Source organism: Anomaloglossus baeobatrachus, unplaced genomic scaffold, assembly GCF_048569485.1.
Source record: "Anomaloglossus baeobatrachus isolate aAnoBae1 unplaced genomic scaffold, aAnoBae1.hap1 Scaffold_132, whole genome shotgun sequence".
NCBI lineage: Eukaryota > Metazoa > Chordata > Amphibia > Anura > Aromobatidae > Anomaloglossus > Anomaloglossus baeobatrachus.
This window is the reverse complement of record NW_027441902.1, coordinates 225,067-247,963: the sequence shown is the minus strand read 5'-3', so window position 1 is coordinate 247,963 and position 22,897 is coordinate 225,067. Positions and strand designations below refer to the sequence as shown.

The window sequence follows — 22,897 nt, the reverse complement described above, 5'->3', positions numbered from 1 at the left end:
GAAGATCCTCATACACAACTCAGCTGCTGCAGAACCTCATAATAGAAACCACAGCTACTGAAGAATCTCATAATACACACTTACTCTGCTGCAGCACTTAATAATATACACTGCAGCTGCTACAGAACCTCATGATACACACCTCAGCTGCTGCAGAACCTCATCATTAACACCTCAGCTGCAGCAGAAGCTTATAATATGCATCTCAACTGCTTTGAACCATATAATGCACATCTCAGCTGCTGCAAAATATTATACTACACACCCCAGCTGCTGCAGGACTTCATAATACACATCTCAGCTGCTGCAGAAGCTTATATTATACACTTCAGCTGCTGCAAAACATAATACCCACCTCAGCTGCTGAAGAATCTTGTAAATATGCATCTCAGCTTCTTTAGAACCTTATAATACACATCTCATCTGCTGCAGAATCCTGTAATATCCAACTCAGCTGCTGAAAAACCTTATAATACACCCCTCAGCTGCTGCAGAACCTAATATTATGCATCTCAGCTGCTTTAAACCTTATAATACACACTTCCGCTGCTGCAAAACCTCATTTTACACCCCTCAGGGTCTGCAGAACCTTATAATGCCCACCTCAGCTGCTGTAGAACCTCTATACACATCGGCTGCTGCAAAAGCTTGTAATATAAAACTCAGCTGCAGAAGAGCCATATATAATGTATCTCAGCTGCTACAGAACCTTATATTACACATCTCAGCTGCTGCTGAACCTCACAATACACACCTCAGTTGCTGCAGAACCTAAGTTCAGCCGTTGATGAACTTTATAATACACACCTCAGCTGCTGCTCATATTACACATCTCAGCTGCTGCTCATATTACACATCTCAGCTGCAGCATAACCCTTTAATACACACCTCAGCTGCTGCAGAATCTGATAATACACACCTCAGCTGCTGCTCATATTAGACATCTCAGCTGCAGCATAACCGTTTAATACACACCTTAGCTGCTGAAGAGCCTTCTTAAATATGCATCTCAGCTGCTTTAGAACCTTATAATACACACCTCAGCTTCAGCAGAACCTTTTAATACACACCTCAGCTGCTGCAGAAGCTCCTCATACACAATTCAGTTGCTGAAGAACCTTATAATTCACACTTCGGTTGCTGCAGAATTTTATCACACACCTCAGCTGTTGTAGAACCCCAATATATATATAGCTGCTGCAGAACCTTGTAATACTCATCTCAGCTGCTGCAAGACCTAATACCCACCTCAGCTGCTGAAGAATCTTGTAAATATAAATCTCAGCTTCTTTCAAACCTTATAATGCACATCTCGACTGCTGCTGAACCTCATAGTACACATCTCAGGTGCAGCAGAACCTTTTAATACACACCTTAGCTGCTGCAGAACCTCATCATACACACCACAGCTGCTGTAGAACTTCATCATACACACAGCTGCTGCAGAACCTCATTATACACACCTCAACTGCTGCGGAACCTCATTTTACACAGCTGTTGAAGAACCTTATTATACACACCTCAGCCGCTTAAGAATCTCATTATATACACCTCAGCTGCTACAGAACCTTATAATACCAAAGTCAGCTGCTGAAGACCTTTATAATGCAAACCTCAGCTGCTGAAGAGCCTTACAATACACATCTCAACTGCTGCAGAACCTAATACACACCTCAGCTGCTGCAGAACCTTATAAATATGCATCTCAGCTGCTTTAGAGCTTTATAATACACATCTCAGCTCCTGCTGAACCTCATAATACACATCTCAGCTGCAGCAGAACCTTTTAATACACACCTGGGCTGCTGCACAACCTCATCATACACACATCAGTTGTTGCAGAATCTTATAATATGCATCTCAGCTGCTTTAGAATCTTATAACACACATCTCAGCTGCTGCTGAACCTCATAGTACACATCTCAGCTGCAACACAATCTTTTAATACACACCTCAGCTGCTGCAGAACCTCATAATACATAGATCTTTTGCTGAAGAACCGTAAAATACACACTTCAGCTGCTGCAGAATCTTATCACACCTCAGGGGCAGCGGAACCTAGTAATAAACACCTCAGCTGCTGAAGAACCTCATAATGCACATTTCAGCTGCAGGAGAACTTTTAATACACACCTCAGTTACTGCAAAATTTTATATTTCACATCTCAGCTGCTGAAGAAACTTTTATAATATGTATTTCAGCTGCTTTAGAACTTTATTATACACATCTCAGGTGCTGACGAACCTCATAATACACAAATCAGCTGCTGCAGAATCTTGTAATGTCCAACTCAGCTGCTGAAGAACCTTATAATACACACCTCAGCTTCTGAAGAATTTTAATAGACCTCAGGTGCTGCAGAATATTATACTACACACCCCAGCTGCTGCAGAACTTCATAATACACATCTCAGCTGCTGCAGAAGCTTATATTATACACTTCAGCTGCTGCAAAACCTAATACCCACCTCAGCTGCTGAAGAATCTTGTAAATATGAATCTCAGCTTCTTTAGAACCTTATAATACACATCTCATCTGCTGCTGAACCTCATAATACACATCTCAGGTGCAGAAGAGCCTTAGATAATGCATCTCAGCTGCTGCAGAACCTCATAATACATCAGCTGCTGCAGAACCTCATCATACAAACGTCAGCTGCTGCAGAATTTTATAATATACATATCAACTGCTTTAGAACCTTATAATACACATCTCAATTGCTACTGAACCTCAGTACACATCTCAGGTGCAGCAGAACCTAATATTATGCATCTCAGCTGCTTTAGAACCTTATAATACACACTTCCGCTGCTGCAAAACCTCATTTTACACCCCTCAGGGTGTGCAGAACCTTATAATGCCCACCTCAGCTGCTGTAGAACCTCAATACACATCAGCTGCTGCAAAAGCTTGTAATATAAAACTCATCTGCAAAAGAGTCATATATAATGTATCTCAGCTGCTGCAGAACCTTATATTACACATCTCAGCTGCAGCAGAACCTCATCATACACAACTCAGTTGCTGCAGAACCTAAGTTCAGCCGTTGATGAACTTTATAATACACACCTCAGCTGCTGCTCATATTACACATCTCAGCTGCTGCTCATATTACACATCTCAGCTGCAGCATAACCCTTTAATACACACCTCAGCTGCTGCAGAATCTGATAGTACACACCTCAGCTGCTGTCGAGCCTTCTTAAATATGCATCTCAGCTGCTTTAGAACCTTATAATACACACCTCAGCTTCAGCAGAACATTTTAATACACACCTCAGCTGCTGCAGAAGCTCCTCATACACAATTCAGTTGCTGCAGAACCTTATAATTCACACTTCGGTTGCTGCAGAATTTTATCACACACCTCAGCTGTTGTAGAACCCCAATATATATATAGCTGCTGCAGAACCTTGTAATACACATCTCAGCTGCAGAAGAGCCTTATATAATGTATCTCAGCTGCTGCAGAACCTCATAATACACATCTTAGCTGCTGCAGAAGCTTATATTATACACCTCAGCTGCTGAAGAATCTTGTAAATCTGAATCTCAGCTTCTTTCGAACCTTATAATACACATCTCATCTGCTGCTGAACCTCATAATACACATCTCAGGTGCAGAAGAGCCTTAGATAATGCATCTTAGCTGCTGCAGAACCTCATAATACATATCAGCTGCTGCAGAACCTCATCATACAAACGTCAGCTACTGCAGAACTTTATAATATACATATCAACTGCTTTAGAACCTTATAATGCACATCTCGACTGCTGCTGAACCTCATAGTACACATCTCAGGTGCAGCAGAACCTTTTAATACACACCTTAGCTGCTGCAGAACCTCATCATACACACCACAGCTGCTGTAGAACTTCATCATACACACAGCTGCTGCAGAACCTCATTATACACACCTCAACGGCTGCGGAACCTCATTATACACAGCTGTTGAATAACCTTATTATACACACCTCAGCTGCTTAAGAATCTCATTATATACACCTCAGCTGCTGAAAAACCTTATAATGCTCACCCCAGCTGCTGTAGAACCTCATTATACACAGCTGTTGAAGAACCTTATTATACACACCTCAGCTGCTTAAGAATCTCATTATATACACCTCAGCTGCTACAGAACCTTATAATACCAAAGTCAGCTGCTGAAGACCTTTATAATGCAAACCTCAGCTGCTGAAGAGCCTTACAATACACATCTCAACTGCTGCAGAACCTAATACACACCTCAGCTGCTGCAGAACCTTATAAATATGCATCTCAGCTGCTTTAGAGCTTTATAATACACATCTCAGCTCCTGCTGAACCTCATAATACACATCTCAGCTGCAGCAGAACCTTTTAATACACACCTGGGCTGCTGCACAACCTCATCATACACACATCAGTTCTTGCAGAATCTTATAATATGCATCTCAGCTGCTTTAGAATCGTATAAGACACATCTCAGCTGCTGCTGAACCTCATAGTACACATCTCAGCTGCAAAAGAATCTTTTAATACACACCTCAGCTGCTGCAGAACCTCATAATACATAGATCTTTTGCTGCAGAACCGTAAAATACACACTTCAGCTGCTGCAGAATCTTATCACACCTCAGGGGCAGCGGAACCTAGTAATAAACACCTCAGCTGCTGAAGAACCTCATAATGCACATTTCAGCTGCAGGAGAACTTTTAATACACACCTCAGTTACTGCAAAATTTTATATTTCACATCTCAGCTGCTGAAGAAACTTTTATAATATGTATTTCAGCTGCTTTAGAACTTTATTATACACATCTCAGGTGCTGACGAACCTCATAATACACAAATCAGCTGCTGCAGAATCTTGTAATGTCCAACTCAGCTGCTGAAGAACCTTATAATACACACCTCAGCTTCTGAAGAATTTTAATAGACCTCAGGTGCTGCAGAATATTATACTACACACCCCAGCTGCTGCAGAACTTCATAATACACATCTCAGCTGCTGCAGAAGCTTATATTATACACCTCAGCTGCTGCAAAACCTAATACCCACCTCAGCTGCTGAAGAATCTTGTAAATATGCATCTCAGCTTCTTTAGAACCTTATAATACACATCTCATCTGCTGCTGAACCTCATAATACACATCTCAGGTGCAGAAGAGCCTTAGATAATGCATCTCAGCTGCTGCAGAACCTCATAATACATATCAGCTGCTGCAGAACCTCATCATACAAACGTCAGCTGCTGCAGAACTTTATAATATACATATCAACTGCTTTAGAACCTTATAATACACATCTCAATTGCTACTGAACCTCAGAACACATCTCAGGTGCAGCAGAACCTAATATTATGTATCTCAGCTGCTTTAGAACCTTATACTTATAATACACACTTCCGCTGCTGCAAAACCTCATTTTACACCCCTCAGGGTCTGCAGAACCTTTTAATGCCCACCTCAGCTGCTGTAGAACCTCAATACACATCAGCTGCTGCAAAAGCTTGTAATATAAAACTCATCTGCAGAAGAGCCATATATAATGTATCTCAGCTGCTACAAAACCTTATATTAGACATCTCAGCTGCAGCAGAACCTCATCATACACAACTCAGTTGCTGCAGAACCTAAGTTCAGCTGTTGATGAACTTTATAATACACACCTCAGCTTCTGCAGACTTTCATAATACACCTCAGCTGCTGCAGAATCTGATAATACACATCTCAGCTGCTGCTCATATTACACATCTCAGCTGCTGCTCATATTACACATCTCAGCTGCAGCATAACCCTTTAATACACACCTTAGCTGCGCAATAACCTTATAATATGCATCTCAGCTGCTTTAGCTCCTTAAAATATACTTCTCAGCTGCTGCAGAATCTTATCACACACCCCAGCTGCTGCAGAACCTAATACACACCTTAGCTACTGAAGAGCCTTCTTAAATATGCATCTCAGCTGCTTTAGAACCTTATAATAATACACAACTCAGCTTCAGCAGAACCTTTTAATACACACCTCAGCTGCTGCAGAAGCTCCTCATACACAATTCAGTTGCTGCAGAACCTTACAATTCACACTTCGGTTGCTGCAGAATTTTATCACACACCTCAGCTGTTGTACAACCCCAATATATATATAGCTGCTGCAGAACCTTGTAATACACAACCCAGCTGCAGAAGAGCCTTTTATAATGTATCGCAGCTCCTGCAGAACCTCATAATACACATCTCAGCTGCTGCAGAAGCTTATATTATACACCTCAGCTGCTGCAAAACCTAATACCCACCTCAGCTGCTGAAGAATCTTGTAAATATGAATCTCAGTTTCTATCGAACCTTATAATACACATCTCATCTGCTGCTGAACCTCATAATACACATCTCAGGTGCAGAAGAGCCTTAGATAATGCATCTCAGCTGCTGCAGAACCTCATAATACACACCACAGCTGCTGTAGAACTTCATCATACACACAGCTGCTGCAGAACCTCATTATACACACCTCAACGGCTGTGGAACCTCAATATACAAAGCTGTTGAAGAACCCTATTATACACACCTCAGCTGCTTAAGAATCTCATTATAAACACCTCAGCTGCTACAGAACCTTATAATACCAAAGTCAGCTGCTGAAGACCTTTATAATGCAAACCTCAGCTGCTGAAGAGCCTTACAATACACATATCAACTGCTGCAGAACCTAATACACACCTCAGCTGCTGCAGAACCTTATAAATATGTATCTCAGCTGCTTTAGAGCTTTATAATACACATCTCAGCTTCTGCTGAACCTCATAATACACATCTCAGCTGCAGCAGAACCTTTTAATACACACCTGGGCTGCTGCACAACCTCATCATACACACATCAGTTCTTGCAGAACCTTATAATATGCATCTCAGCTGCTTTAGAATCTTATCAGACACATCTCATCTGCTGCTGAACCTCATAGTACACATCTCAGCTGCAATATAATCTTTTAATACACACCTCAGCTGCTGCAGAACCTCATAATACATACCTCTTTTGCTGCAGAACCGTAAACTAAAGCTTCTGAAGAATTTTAATAGACCTCAGCTGCTGCAGAATCTTATAATACACATCTCAGCTGCTTCAGAACCTCATAATACATATAAGCTGCTGCAGAACCTTATCATACAAACGTCAGCTGCTGCAGAATCTTATAATACACACCTCAGCTGCGGCAGAACCTCATAAAACACATCTCAGCTACTGCAGAAGCTTGTATTATACACATCAGCTGATGCAAAACCTAATACCCACCTCAGCTGCTGAAGAATCTTGTAAATATGAGTCTCAGCTGCTTTAGAATCTTATAATACACATCTCATCTGCTGCAGAACCTCATCATACACACCACAGCTCCTGTAGAACTTCATCATACACACAGCTGCTGTAGAACCTTATTATACACACCTCAACTGCTGCAGAACCTCATTTTATACAGCTGTTGAAGAACCTTATTATACACACCTCACCTGCTGCATAATCTCATTTTATACATATCTCAGCTGCTGTACAATCTCATTATACACATGTGAGTTGCTGCATTATCTCCTAATTCACCTCCGCTGCTGCTGCTAATGATGCAGTACAGAATGGCTTTCATACCTCTACGATACTGAATCATACCTATACTAAATATACATATGCTAAATCATTGCTTGTGATGTGCAGACAGCAGTGATGCCATGTAACGTATGAGTAGAGATGAGTGGACCTGAACTTTAAAGTTCGGTGTTCATATCCAACACTGACTTTACTAGAAAAATAATCAGTGTTTTCTCTAGTCATCCTCCACGACAGCACCACAGGAAACACAAAGAGGTTAAAAAACTCCTCCCCACCTCCCCTTTCCAGTGTTGTTTCTTGTCCCTACTGGGGCACGAAGAGGACCTGTGGTGCTCTGTGGCCAATGACTAGAGTACTGTGGGAAAGTAAAACAATTTATCTTACCACCGGGCAGCTGAGGTCGGAGCTTTCCGCTTCCCTCCTCCATCGCTGCTCCCATCTCCCCTGGATTCGGGACCTGCCTGCTCTCCCTGCGTCTCACATGAGGTAAAGCGGAGCATGTTCGACATGTCAGGGGCCTCCTTGAGCTCCCCGATACCTCCTCCTTGCTAACGTGCGGTGGCAATGGCACGCAGTAAGTGACGTCACCGGCGCACGCGGAGATGACGTACTTCCGGGAATATTCATTCCACCCTAGAACGCAAGCGCTGTTTCAGCCCCGCTACAGCACCAATGGGTTTGCCTTCTCATGGAGAGACCTACCTGGACCGTCTGAGGATGAAGAGTCGCCCATATGGGATTATGGTGCTGGGGCCTCGCACTCACATGTAAGTGCCTGGCTTGAAAACAACCTAAAGTAGGACTGCATAATGGGCAATCTTTTCCGCTCTGTGCTGTAAAACCCAGCGCTACCCCTGATCCAGTAAGTATACTGTGATGGTGGGATGGAGAAAACGTCTAGCCTCAAGTGTATCATGTGCGCTAAGAAACTCCCGTCTTCCAGTAGTAAAAAGCTGTGTCACCCCTACACTGATCAGGTGGTCAGGGAAGAACATCCTTCCCTTATCAGCGGATCAAAAATCTTGTGCGCTAGGTACATTTCTCTTTAGCCTTCTCTCAAACACTACCCTTAGCGGGCCCGGCCCCGAAGAATGGAAGCCAAACCCCATTAAAGTGTCGGTCTCTGTCTCGAAAGAGGACCCATACTTCTCTCCCAGACCCTTAGGTGAGGATTATGACTTTGTGTCCGAAACAGAAGGAGGGCCTGAAAATGAAAGATACTTCTTCTCAGGAGCTGCGGGGAGCTGTGCGAGATACCATGGGGGTTAATGTAGAAAAGACTACGAAGCCAGTGCAGGACATAATGTTCGGCTGCCTGAAAGCCCAATAGTGCAAGATTCCCTGTTCATAAGAATATCCAGGACTAAATCCTTCAGAATAGGAGATTCCGGAGAGACGCCTAGGCACTCTCTTGGAGCTTAGACACTGGTTTCCCACTTGAGGACGATACAGCCGAAACTTGGGAACTTTCTAAAGGGGACGTCTAGGTCTCTAGAGTTGCCAAAAGACAGCATTTCCTTTTGAGGACTTTTCACAGCTCAGGGACCCAATGGATAGGAGGATGAAAGCCTGTTCGTGACATTGTGGGAAACCTTGTTAGTTCTAAGGAACACTAATGTAGCCTCCACAGGTATACAAGATCCCTATATATGTGGCTGGGACGACTTGAAGACCACCTCTCTCGGGACACCCACCAGAGAAGACCTATTAGCTTCCTTTCCACTGCTTCAGAAAGCTACAGGGTTCCTAGTAGACTCCTCGGCTGAATCAGTCCGTGTTGCTGCAAAATTAGCAGTACTTTCTAACTCCGCAAGAAGAGACCTATGACTCAAACTATGGAGTGGTGAATAAACTGCTAAGATTAAAATTTGTAACATCCCCTTCAAGGGAAAGTATGTTTTTGGACCAGCTCTAGACGACCTTCTAGCCAAAGCCACAAAAAAACAATTCCGGAACAAAAACCCAAGAAATTTTTTCATGCTCTCAGGGCCAATTCTCTCATTATAAAGGAAGGGGTAAGTCATAACGGTGGAGCTACCCCAAGAGAGGAGAAAGTAGAAGTATCTTTTCCTCCCAGGAAATGCAAGAGCGTACCCAGCATCAGTATAAGCGATGACTCTGGCATGGCAGGAGGACATCTATCGAGAGTCTTCCCCCAATGGTCAACAGTCTCATGGAACCAATGGGTTCTGAACACCATCAAAGACGGAATGAAGATGGCATTCACCTTCTTTCCTCTACACCGCCTGGTTATCAACCACCCTGCCTCGACGACTTCCTGATACTTGTTCCTTCAGCCCCAATGCTCGAGCAGCATGTACAGAGGAACCTCATGGTACTGAAGGAACTAGGATGGATAGTGAACCAACAAAACTGATCTAAATCCATCTACGAAGAAGATTTTCCTCGGCATCCTACTGGCTTTAGACAGAATCAAATCCAGATTTCGGATCTCCACAGCCAGTGATCAGTAACTTTGAAATTGGCCATGTTAGTCCTAGGATCCATGACATCCTGCATTCAAACAGTAGCCTGGGCTCAGTTCCATACAAGAATGCTCCAAACAGCCATCTTAGCAGCCTGGGATGATTGCCCACGTCTCTATACAGGAAGCTTCCCCTATCTAGACCAATAAAATCATCTCTCCCAAGGTGGATGTCCATGAAAAACCTCCAAGGAGGAGCTGTTGGACTCCGAATTCTCCAGTAACAATAACCACAGACGCCAGCCAGCAAGGGGGGCATGGTGGCGCACATATCCTTCCAGGGGCTCTGAACGCACGAGATCAGTCTAAGGCCCTCAAACTACAGAGAACTAAATGCGGTGGATGAAGCACTCAAGGCAGCATCTCCACTGATCCAGAGATGATGGTGGCTCACCTTTGTCATCAAGGAAGCACTCGTCATAAAAAAGCCTAAAAATGTCTACGAAAATACTGAGCTGAGCAGAGAAGCACCTTCTATTTCTCTCCACATTTCATCTGAAGGGCTCCACAATCATGCAGGCAGTCTCTCAGTCAAAGAGATGTTAACTCGGGCGAGTGGGCTCTAAATTCAAAAGTATTTCAGAACTTAGTGGAGAGATGGGGCAACCCGGAAGTAGTCCACCTTGCAAGACAGCCGAACGCAAAAGTAAACCGTTGTTTTATTTCTAAATCCAACCGATTGGTGTCTTGCCGTGAATGCCCTCTCCCATTTGTGGGAGTTCAATTTAGCCTATGCCTTCCCATCAATTCCAGTGCTGGCAAAGATGCTATTCCACCAAGAGTTCACAAGCTCAGCCTAAAAATGTCTACAAAAATACTGAGCTGAGCAGAGAAGCACCTTCTATTTCTCTCCACATTTCATCTGAAGGGCTCCACAATCATGCAGGCAGTCTCTCAGTCAAAGAGATGTTAACTCGGGCGAGTGGGCTCTAAATTCAAAAGTATTTCAGAACTTAGTGGAGAGATGGGGCAACCCGGAAGTAATCCACCTTGCAAGACAGCCGAACGCAAAAGTAAACCGTTGTTTTATTTCTAAATCCAACCGATTGGTGTCTTGCCGTGAATGCCCTCTCCCATTTGTGGGAGTTCAATTTAGCCTATGCCTTCCCATCAATTCCAGTGCTGGCAAAGACGCTATTCCACCAAGAGTTCACAAGCTCAGCCTAATGGCATGGCTTCTGAAACCAAAATCCTAAAAGTCAGAGACCTGTCGGACAAGGGGATTGAGACGCTACAGAAAAGCCGAAATCTTGTTACGAACGCCATATTTGGGCAAACTATGGCAGACCTTCTCCTTCTGATGTGGATATGAATTACCAGATCCATTTTATCTTAAGGTGGCTCAGATCTTGGACTTTCTTCAGAATGGCTAGACAAAGGCCTAAACCTGGTACCTTCAAGATCCAAATCTCAGCCCGTAGCTTATACTTCGATGAAGATCTAGCAAGCTATCGGTGAGTTAGGTTTATGACTTCAGAAGTGCAACCGAAACAAATTTATCTAGTCCTTCGCCGGGACTTGAATATAGTCTTTAAGGGCCTAACACAACAACCCTTTGAGTCTATCACCTCAACAGATATTGAACCCTGTCCTGAAAAACTGTATCCTAGTAGCAATTACGTCAGCCAGACGAGTTGGTGAATTACAGACCACTACTAGACAGCCGTACCTAAAAATCCTGAACAACAGAATTATCTTCTATCAGGACCACTCATTTCTTCCAAAACTAGTATCGGATTTTCACAGATCCTAAGATATAATACTACCATCTTTCTGTCAGAATCCATGTGACGATAAAGGGGAATTTCATTCCTTAGATGTACGCAGGCTGTTTTTACACTATCTTCAGAGAACCGATTGTGTGAGGAAGAACCATAATCTCTATGTCCACATCATGGGGCGGAATATAGGTACAAATCTGACAAAAAACAAAATTGACACCTAGAGCAGTCAGCAAAGCTTACAAAAACCAAGCTCTATCTTCTCCGAAAGACTTCACAGCTCATTCTACCAGATCGGTGTCTGTCTCTTGGGCCGAGAAGGCTGACGCTTCCATCGAGCAGATATGCAGAGCCGCTATCTGGTGATCAGTCTATACCTTCACAAAACACTAAAAACTGAATTTACTGTCTAAAAAGGACTAAAGGCGGCTTTACACGGAGCGGCATCGCTAGCAATATCGCTAGCGATGGCACCCGCCCCCGTCGTGTGTGCGTCACGGGCAAATTGCTGCCCGTGGCGCACAATCTCACTTGTCCATGTCACATGTACAGCCCTCGCTAACGACGTCGCTATGGGCGGTGAACAACCTCCCCTGAAAGGGGGAGGTTCGGTCGGAGTCACAGCGGCGTCACAGAGCGGGCCACCAATAGAAGCGGAGGGACAGAAAGCAGCCGCATCTCCGTCACTCCCACCTCGGTGCTCGTTGAGGACACAGGTACGCTGTAGTTCATCGTTCCCGAGGTGTCACACATAGCGATGTGTGCTGCCATGGGAATGACGAACAACCTGCGCCCTCAACAACCAACGATTTTTTGAAAATGAATGACGTGTAAACGATGGACGATTTGGTGAGTATTTTCCATTGTTAACGGCCGCTCGTTGGTGTCGCACGCGACGACGTCACTAACGATGCCGGATGTGCGTCACAGAATCCGTGACCCCGGCGATATATCATTAGATACGTCGTTGCGTGTAACGGGGCCTTTAGCCTTTGACCGTAAGGACCTTCAGGCTGTTGTGTCCCCCCCCTAAGAAATGTTCGTTTGTAGTTCTCCTGTGGTGCTGTCATGGTGGGTGAGTAGAGAAAGTAGAATTATGCCAGCTTTACACGAGACAATATATCGTGCAATATGTTGTCGGGGTCACGGTTTTCGTGACGCACATCCGGCATACCGCACGACGTCGTCTCGTGTGACACCTCCGGGCGACGCAGTATCGCTCACAAATTTTGAGTCGTGTACTGGTCGTTTATTTTTAAAATATCGTTTATTTTTATTTGTGCAGCTTGTTCATCGTTTCCGTGGCAGCACACGTCGCTCCGTGTGACACCACGGGAATGATGAACACAGCTTACCTGCGTCCCACGGCACCCGCCGGCTATGCGGAATGAAGGAGGTGGGCGGGATGTTTACATCCCGCTCATCTCCGCCCCTCCACTTCTATTGGCCAGCTGCCGTATGACGTTGCTGTGACTCCGAACGTCCGTCCCACTTCAGGAAGTGGACTTCGTCGTCCACAGCGAGGTCGTACGGCTGGTAAGTATGTGTGACGGGGGTTACACGAGTTTGTGCGACACGGGCAGCGATTTGCCCGTGACGCACAAACGACGGGGGCGGGTACGATCGCTCGTGCAATCGCACGAGAGATCGACTCGTGTAAAGCAGGCATTAGTATTTACCGGTAATTCAGTTTATAGGAAACCCTCCATGACAGCATGGATATTCCCCCTCTACCTGTTGCAAAAATGTTATGGTTTATTACTGATTTTAAAGTTTGAACCATTCGTACCAATGTAGTTACTTGGAAAAAATACTGGAGTGGGGAGGGCTTTTTTAATCTCTTTGTGTTTCCTGTCCCAACTCCTGTGGTGCTGTCGTGGAGGGTTTCTTAGAAACCCTGAATTATCAGTAAAAACTAATTTTATTTTTATGCCATGATCGCCTGCCCTAATATCCTCCCCCCCCCCCCTTTTTCCTGACATTGATACCCTTTCTGGAATATATCTGCTCTTTTTAAGGGCTTTTACAATATATTGAATGGTTGTTTTGGGTTTTTTTTTTACCATGATCACAATAAAATCATACATTATATTATATTGTAGTGATAATGGCCATGTTTTACACAACACAATTGTGATATGTTCTTTGCAGCACTTTTTAATTGTTTTTCATTTTTTATTGCTGTTATTTTGTGACTTTATGAATTTGTGGTAACAAGTGTGCAGCTGTGTGTGTCTCCCCTGCCCTCTGTGTCTCCCCTGCCCTCTGTGTCTCCCCTGCGCTCTGTGTCTCCCCTGCGCTCTGTGTCTCCCCTGCGCTGTCTCCCCTGCGCTCTGTGCCTCCCCTGCGCTCTGTGCCTCCCCTGCCCTCTGTGCCTCCCCTGCCCTCTGTGCCTCCCACGCCCTCTGTGCCTCCCACGCCCTCTGTGCCTCCCACGCCCTCTGTGCCTCCCACGCCCTCTGTGTCTCCCACGCCCTCTGTGTCTCTCACGCCCTCTGTGTCTCTCACGCCCTCTGTGTCTCTCACGCCCTCTGTGTCTCCCACGCCCTCTGTGTCCCCCACGCCCTCTGTGTCCCCCACGCCCTCTGTGTCCCCCACGCCCTCTGTGTCCCCCACGCCCTCTGTGTCTCCCACGCCCTCTGTGTCTCCCACGCCCTCTGTGTCTCCCACGCCCGCTGTGTCTCCCACGCCCGCTGTGTCTCCCCTGCCCGCTGTCTCCCCCACCCGCTGTGTCTCCTTTGCACTCTGTATCTCCCCTGCTCTGTCCCTCTGTGTCCCCACTGTTCTGTCTTTCCATCCTTTGTCCCTCCCTGTTCAGGGAGGGCTGTGGAGTCGGAGTCATGGAGTTGGAGTCGGTGTTCATTTTGGTGGAGTCGGTATAAAATGGACCGACTCCGACTCCTAAAATATATAATAAATTGGGTACAGTAGTTCAATATATATATATATATATATATATATATATATATATATATATACATTTTGAAATAAATGTTGTAGACCAGCTCACCTGTCAGAGCTCAAGCCCCGGCGTCCTTGTTCTCCTTATTGCACGGACCTGAAGTGGAAGACTTCCAAGATATGTAGAACAAGATGAAGAAGGATCCAGCAAGGCAGAATGACTCCAAGGGCAACAAAAGTTGTTGTTTTTTTTTTCTCTGACTTTATTATCTAAGAATAAAAAATTCCAGAGCTTTTGACAAGTTGTTAAGTGCAAGGTATATGCAGTATGGACTACGCGTTTCGTAATCTATATTACTTAGTGTATTACATATTTACAATTTATTACAGATTTTTGTGTTCTAAAGTTGTATTCCAATAAATATATTTTATGTTCTAAATATCTTGATTATTGTATCATAAAAATCATTAAATATCTGATGTTCACCTTGTACTACAATACATTTTTCACTTAAATATAAGCAATATATGTGGGAGTCAGAGTCGTGGAGTTGGAGTCGGTGCAAGAGAAATTGAGGAGTCGGAGTTGCAGGTTTGTCTTACCAACTCCACAGCCCTGCTCACAAGCTCGCATGCTGCATAGAAATCAGAGACATATAAGGCTGTTTTGATGAATAAACCTGTGGGCAACCATTTGTGAATGAGCCAGTGAGTATTGATTGGGGAAATTCATTGTTTCACGCTCGATATTTGTAGCTAACATATGTAATATAATTATAGAATTTCCTACTTACAGTAAGGCAATCTGATGACCACCTATTTAATATAAATTAAAATAGAGAATTTGTTAAGAAAATGAACTCTGCATTGGAAGCAGTCTGCCCCCCTTCAACAGTGGAGGAGTTTATTAATATTTTTAGTACCGATATTTTTTTTTTTTTTTTTTAAATCCACGTTGAAAGTCAGAGTTTTGTGGCTGTTCCTGTCATGTCCACTTTCTCTCTGGAGTCGCTGTGTGGTGAACCAATGACACTGGGTTCACCAACCTTTCTGAAGCCTGGTGGTGGTGCCCAGTTCCTGCCCGGCTTTCTCATTATTATTATTATTATTATTGTTTATTTATAGAGCACCATTGATTCCATGGTGCTGTACATGAGGGGGTTACATACAGAATACATGTACACGTTACAATAGACAGACTAGCACAGGGGGAAGAGGGCCCTGCCCTTGCGGGCTTACATCCTAAAGGATTTTGGGGAGGAGACAGTAGGTGGGGTGTAGGTGGGGCGGCAGCTCCGCACGGTGGTGGGGCGGCAGCTCCGCACGGTGGTGGGGCGGCAGCTCCGCACGGTGGTGGGGCGGCTGCTCCGCACGGTGGTGGGGCGGCTGCTCCGCACGGTGGTGGGGCGGTAGCTCCGCACGGTGGTGGGGCGGCTGCTCCGCACGGTGGTGGGGCGGCAGCTCCGCACGGTGGTGGGGCGGCAGCTCCGCACGGTGGTGGGGCGGCAGCTCCGCACGGTGGTGGGGCGGCAGCTCCGCACGGTGGTGAAGCAGTGAGGTCATTGAAGGTTATAGGCATTTCTGAACAGATGAGTCTTTAGGTTCCGTTTGAAGTGAGTGAGTGATGTCATGAGTGATATACCAACCCCTGTAACTCCACAGCTGCGTCCATCAGTCGGCATTATGGATCTGCGATCGCCATTGATAGCAGGGAGCTCTCCTCCTCAGCCTGTGCTTCCAGCTCATAGAGATAAGAGTGGCACACCCACTGTTGCAAGCATTTATGATGATCTTCTAAGCCCAAGTCTTGGATCCACACCTTTAAGTTCAAGAAAACTGACAAACCTTTCCACAGTGCAGGCATCTCACATAGGAGTAGTCCCATCCACCCCATGTGCACCTGCAAGAGTTTTTAGTCCAGCAACCGTTATGCAAACCAGGAAAGGAGCTTTTCTCCTGCACAAGTGGATCCCTTTTACACACAAGGTGACGCTTTAACATCTGATGACCATCTGGATGATTCTTGGGTTACGGTATTCGGGTTTCCTCAAACCTCCGCCTCCTACATTTTACTAAAGTTTGCTCAGTACGGGAATATAGTAAAACATGTGATGTCCAATTCAGGGAACTGGATGCACATACAGTACCAGTCCAAACTGCAGGCGAGGAAAGCATTAAGTAAAGATGGGATGGAAAAATATTTGGAGATTGCATCACGATTAGTATGAAACCTTGTATTGATAAGAGTATAATGGATAGTGGAGAGAAGACGTCGGTGACTTCGGCCTCCACACCATCAGTAACAGTTTACGGGACTCCTACTCAACAAATTAGTACTCCAAGATCAGGAATGAGACCTCTTGCATCAGCATACAGAGTTTCAACTAGTGACTACCAGGTTTTGTCAGACAAGCAAATGCCTAAAAAGGATGAGAGCCTCGTATTTAAAGACATGGAATTTGTCTTCGGATGGTAGATGGGATCTAGAAAACGGACATTGACTTATTACCCTCACTGCCACATTTCTTGGTAAGTTCTATAACTGCTTCTGGCAGAAGAAGATACCATTGTGAAGACACCAGACTTGCCTTTTACATAACCTGTACCGATGTGCAGAGACTTCTCATTCATGGTGTACCAGAGCTATCTGTTGTGTATGAAAATATATATGTTGCTGTTTGGACTGACATAATTGATGAATGTACCATCATCTGTACACAAACATCCCTAAACCATTGGAAACCTCTACTAATGTCTTACCCAGGTTTTCTTCTCACCATCAATAATGCACTACTTGTTTCCTCAAATACAAGCTATTTCTAGCGCTTTGTTTTATGTTATTGATTGTAATGAATTTTTCCCCAAAAAATGTGTTTCATGCTTGATCACATTTTAGTTTTATTCTTTTTCTAATAAATGTATATAAAATGTTAAAAAAATATATATATTCTTAGTTCCATGCTGTACAAACTTTGTTTTTCTTTTTCATGTTTATTTTAGGATAAGGTATATGTTACATAGTTAGAAAATGAAGCGTAAAAAAAAAAAAATTCTTGACCTATTGTACTTCATAGTATCATAGTATCATAGTTTTAAGGTTGAAGGGAGACTCTAAGTCCATCTAGTTCAACCCGTAGCCTAACATGTTGATCCAGAGGAAGGCAAAAAACCCCAATGTGGCAAACAAGTTCCAATGGGGAAAAAATTTCATTCCTGACTCCACATCCGGCAATCAGACTAGTTCCCTGGATCAATACCCTGTCATAAAATCTAATATACATAACTGGTTATATTAAATTTTTCAAGAAAGGCATCCAGGCTCTGCTTAAATGTTAGTAGTGAATCACTCATTACAACATCATGCGGCAGAGAATTCCATAGTCTCACTGCTCGTACAGTAAAGAATCCTCGTCTGTGATTATGATTAAACCTTCTTTCCTCAAGACGTAGCGGATGCCCCCGTGTTCCAGTCGCAGGCCTAGGTGTAAATAGATCTTTGGAAAGGTCTCTGTACTGTCCCCTCATATATTTATACATTGTGATTAGATCTCCCCTAAGCCTTCGTTTTTCCAGACTAAATAACCCCAAGTTTAATAACCTGTCTTCGTATTGCAGCCCCCCCATTCCTCTAATAATCTTGGTCGCTCTTCTTTGCACCCTCTCCAGTTCAGCTATGTCCTTCTTATATATCGGTGACCAGAATTGTACACAGTATTCTACGTGCGGTCGCACTAGTGACTTGTACAGAGGTAGAACTATATTTTTTTCATGAACACTTATACCTCTTTTAATACATCCCATTATTTTATTAGCCCTGGCAGCAGCTGCCTGACACTGTCCACTAAAGTGAAGTTTACCATCCACCCATACACCCAAGTCTTTTTCTGTGTCTGTTTTACCCAGTGTTCTACAATTAAGTACATAATCATAAATGTTATTTCCTCTACCCAAGTGCATGACCTTACATTTATCTACATTAAACTTCAATTGCCACTTCTCAGCCCAATCCTCCAATTTACATAAATCTCCCTGTAATATAAAATTATCCTCCTCTGTATTGATTACCCTGCAGAGTTTAGTATCATCTGCAAATATTGAAATTCTACTCCGCATGCCCCCAACAAGGTCATTTATAAATATGTTGAAAAGAAGCGGGCCCAATACTGACCCCTGTGGTACCCCACTATGAACTGAGACCCAGTCCGAGTACGTACCATTAATAACCACCCTTTGTTTCCTATCACTGAGCCAGTTTTTAACCCAGTTACACATATTTTCCCCTATCCCCATTATTCTCATTTTATGTACCAACCTTTTGTGTGGCACCGTATCAAAAGCTTTTGAAAAGTCCATATACACAACATCCACTGCATTTCCCTGGTCCAGGCTTGAACTTACCTCTTCATAGAAGCTGATCAAATTAGTTTGACAGGATCGATCCCTCATAAACCCATGTTGATACTCTGTCATAAGGTTATTTTTCTTGAGATACTCCAGTATAGCATCTCTCAAGAAACCCTCAAGGATTTTACCAACCGTAGAGGTTAAACTTACCGGCCTATAATTTCCCGGCTCAGTTTTTGTCCCCTTTTTGAATATTGGCACCACATTTGCTATGCGCCAGTCCTGCGGTACCGACCCTGTTATTAAGGAATCTGAGAAGATTAAAAATAATGGTCTATCTATCACAGAACTCAATTCCTGTAGTACTCTGGGGTGTATGCCATCCGGGCCCGGAGATTTGTCAACCTTAGTGATTTCGAGGCGGCGGCGTACTTCCTGCTGGGTTAAGCAGGTAATATTCAAGGGTGAATTTATGGCATCACTGGTCATGTCATCTGCCATGGCATTTTCTTGTATAAAAACCGTAGAAAAAAAGTCATTCAGCAGGTTGGCTTTACCCTCATCCCCTTCCACCATTTCACCAAGACTATTTTTAAGGGGGCCAACACTATCGCTTTTCAGTTTTTTACTGTTTATGTAGTTAAAGAATATTTTAGGATTATTTTTACTTTCTCTCGCAATGAGTCTCTCTGTCTCAAACTTAGCTAACTTAATTTGCTTTTTACATATTTTATTTAATTTTCTATAATTATATAATGCCTCATCACTACCTACCCTCTTTAATTCTTTTAAGGCTTTCTGTTTTTCTTTTATTGCTTCCCTTACAGCTCTATTTAGCCATAGGGGTTTCCTCCTATTTCTAGCATGTTTGTTCCCATAGGGTATATTTTCTGCACAAGCCCTATTCAGGATGCTCATAAAAGTCTCCCATTTGCTTTGTGTACTTTTATTACTTAGTACATCATCCCAGTTTATTGCACTAAGATCATCTCTCAACCGTTTAAAATTTGCTTTCCTGAAGTTTAGTGTCCTTGTAGCCCCTCTACTATACATCTTACTAAAGAATACATGAAAACTTATTATTTTGTGATCACTATTCCCCAAGTAACCCCCAACTTGTATATTTGATATGCGGTCTGGCCTATTGGTTAGTACAAGGTCTAGTAGTGCTCCCCCTCTTGTGGGGTCCTGTACCATTTGTGAAAGGTAATTATCTTTCATTGTTATCAAAAATCTATTTCCTTTGCTGGAACTGCAAGTTTCTGTTCCCCAATTTATATCAGGATAGTTAAAGTCCCCCATAATAATTACCTCTCCAAGACTCGCTGCTTTATCAATTTGCTTTATGAGGAGATTCTCTACCTCTTCCATAATATTCGGCGTCTTATAACACACCCCTATCAGTATTTTATTATTCATTCTCCCCCCCCTTATCTCCACTTGACTATTTGTAATGACTTAAAATTGATATGTTAATAATAAAATTATTTTAGTACTTTATTATGAGTCAAAAACTCCTTTTTTCCTAAAAATATATGCCATTATAAAGTGGCTATTTACTTGTTTGATAGCAACATAATATAATGATCCGAGAAAAATGTTTCTACTATTTATGTCTCCTGTGATGTATATACAGCAGTCGCAGTGTGCACTGTGTGGCCTTGTCTGCTAGCAGTGTCGCTGCCTGGCCAGAACAAAGAGAATTAAAGTCCCAGTGCTGGCCCAGCAGCATCACTCCTAGCATATATGGCCTCATAATGCACTCTGTGCCGCCATGTCTGTTGAGGTGATGGCCATGAAGCAGCGCGCCCTGCACAGCCACATGTCCTCCGGAGAGAAGCTGAATAGGAGACAAGCAGGGGAGGTGAGTGAGGCTTGTTGCTGGCTTTTCCATATGAAAAATATCTCTAATGTGTTTCTGTGTGTATGTATGAAGTGTATATCTATGTATGTCAGTATGTGTGACTGTGTATATATTTATCTGTTTATATGTATTTTTGTGAATTTGTCTTCAAATATATGTACGGTATGTATGCCTGTATCTGTACATATCTGTGTATGTGCTTGTCTGTGTGTGCATGAGGCCCACTGAGACTTTTACCTGGTGCCCACAAAAACCTGGAGCTGGCTTTGTCTAGAAGCATGAGCTGGGCACAATGTATGGGCTTTACAATGTATTGAGCAATACAATGGCAGATTTGCAATTTTCACTCTGCAACATCCATTGCTGCTTGTTTCTGGAAAACACCCATGGTGTCAAAATATTCACTACACCTGTGGATAATTTCACAGACAGGTGTAATTTCAAAATGGGGGCACTTGAGGGGAGATTCTGCTCTTCTGACACTTAGGTGCTCTGTATTTGGAGTCTGCAAACTATTCTAGGAAAATCTGTGCTGCAAGGGTCAAATAGTGCTTCTTCCCTCCCTTGCACGTGTCGCCGTGTGGCTAAGTAGTACTCAGCAGCCATATATGGAGTATTGCTTTGCTCAGAAGAAATTGTGTGACACATTTTGGTGGTATTGTTAACCATTTTCCCATGTGAAAATGTAAAATCTGAGACTAAAACAATGTTTTTCTGGTAAAAATATATTTCCTTTTTCTTCACTACCCAATGGTATAAAATTCTGTGACACACCTGTAGTGTCAATATGATCACTGTACCCCTGGATGAATTCATTGAGAGGTGTATTTTGTAAAATAAGGTTACTTATGGGGGATTTCTGCTGTTCTGGCACCTCAGAGGCTGTGCCAATGTGTAATTAAACCTGCAATCCATAACTGCATAATTTCACTATAATAATTTGCTCCTTCCCTTCTGAGCTTTCTGCTGAAAAGTAGATCCCGATTACAAGTATGATATTGGCACGCTTAGGAGAAATTGCACAATAAACTGTGTGGTCCCATTTTTTTCTTATTAGCCATTAGAAAAATGAAAAACTTGGGGCTAAAAACATTTTAGTAGTAGAATGTAATTAATCTTTTTCACCACTCAATGGTATAAAAGTTTTCGAGGCACATGTGATGTTTACATGCTTACTGCATTACTTGAATTAATTCAGGGGTGTAGATTGTAAAATATGTTTATTTACGTTATCGGAGGGGGTCTGCTTTTATGGCACCTCAGGGACAAAGTGACATGGCACCCTCAAACAATTCCAGCCATATCAACGCTGCAATATGTCAATCTTTCCTTTCTGAGTAGTGGTAAGTGAGCACTAAACTGCTTGAGTGCACGGTACTCAAATCAAGCGGGGCCGATGCTGGGACGGGGTCAATTCAAGTAATGAGTATAATGCAAGTTAATGTAGAACTCGAGCAATTTTCCGGCAGACCCCCCCCCCCCAGAAGGGCTGGGGGTAGGAATATTGCTGAAATTTATGGAAATGGCACACAAATGGAATGGAAACAGCATGGAGAAGATGCCTGGATGCATCTCTGACTCCCAGGGCAGTACTGGGAATTAAATAAGGAAATGCATTTAACAAACGACAAGGGGATCCTCCTATTTTGACAACCAGCCAAGGTAAAGCAGATAGATGCTGGCTGTTATTAAGAGACTGGAAAGGTTCATGGGTATTTCGCCCTTCCCAGCCTAAATATACTAGCATGCAGATGCCACATCTAATAGATGCGCCTATTCTGGTGCTTCACCTCAGCTTTTTCTGATTGCCCTACTGCAGTGGCAGTCTGGGTTATACTGTTTGGTGTTGATGTCAGCTGTAAATTCTCAACTGGCATCAAGCCCAGGCGTTAGTAATGGAGAGGCATCTTAACAGATACTCTCATTCCTAACCCAATAAGTGTAAAGTGAAAAAAAACACACACAGGAAAAAAAAATTTGAATAATGACTC

General features: G+C 43.4%; 1 pseudogene; it reads left to right on the top strand.

Annotated features, from left to right (window-relative positions):
• Positions 1-15,685: 15,685 nt before the first annotated feature.
• LOC142260557 (nucleoporin NUP35-like) lies at positions 15,686-17,174 on the top strand (annotated as a pseudogene).
• Positions 17,175-22,897: the final 5,723 nt, after the last annotated feature.